Raw genomic sequence first — 689 nt, forward strand, 5'->3', positions numbered from 1 at the left:
GCACGATGTTCCTAAATGCACCTGTTTGAGGCAGATCTGATGGTGTGTTTTCAGGAAGATGCTTCAGGAAGATGAAGTAACTCACAAAACTTTTTGAGATTGTTTCAAGTGTCCTGATGACAGTGGGGACCAATTTGGTATGTGTCGGTCTGCAGTAATTTCCGTGGCCAGCTCTTGGTATTTTGTTATTTTTTCTAGTTCTTTTTCATCGACTCTGGCATCTCCAGGAATTGCAGTATCAACTAGCCACATGTTTCAGTTTTCAATTATCAGGTGTGTTATGTTCAAGGTTTGAATTTTAGGCCTATTTGAATTTTAAAGTCAACAGGATCTTGGCTTGTTCATTCTCCAACACCTTCTCAGCCTGATGTTCCTAAACATTTTTCAATGCTGTCAAATTATACTTTTTACATAAATGACAAGTGGATTAATTTTGCAACTCTGTTGTGTCTGACTTTGTAATCTGTGCAATTTTACTATATTTGCATATCAGATGAGGTACAGGGTCCAATCCTGTCCAACTTTCCAGCTCCGGTGTAGCCACAATGTAGCCCCTTGGTAAGAGAGCACCTGTTCCCATACCTTGAGAAGGCCCCAGTGACTGCCCCTCCACCACAGGATGCAGCACATACCCCACTGGCACAACTGCACTAGCACTGGAAAATTGGATTGGATTGGGCCCACAGTCT

Source organism: Tiliqua scincoides, chromosome 2, assembly GCF_035046505.1.
Source record: "Tiliqua scincoides isolate rTilSci1 chromosome 2, rTilSci1.hap2, whole genome shotgun sequence".
Taxonomy (NCBI): Eukaryota; Metazoa; Chordata; class Lepidosauria; order Squamata; family Scincidae; genus Tiliqua; species Tiliqua scincoides.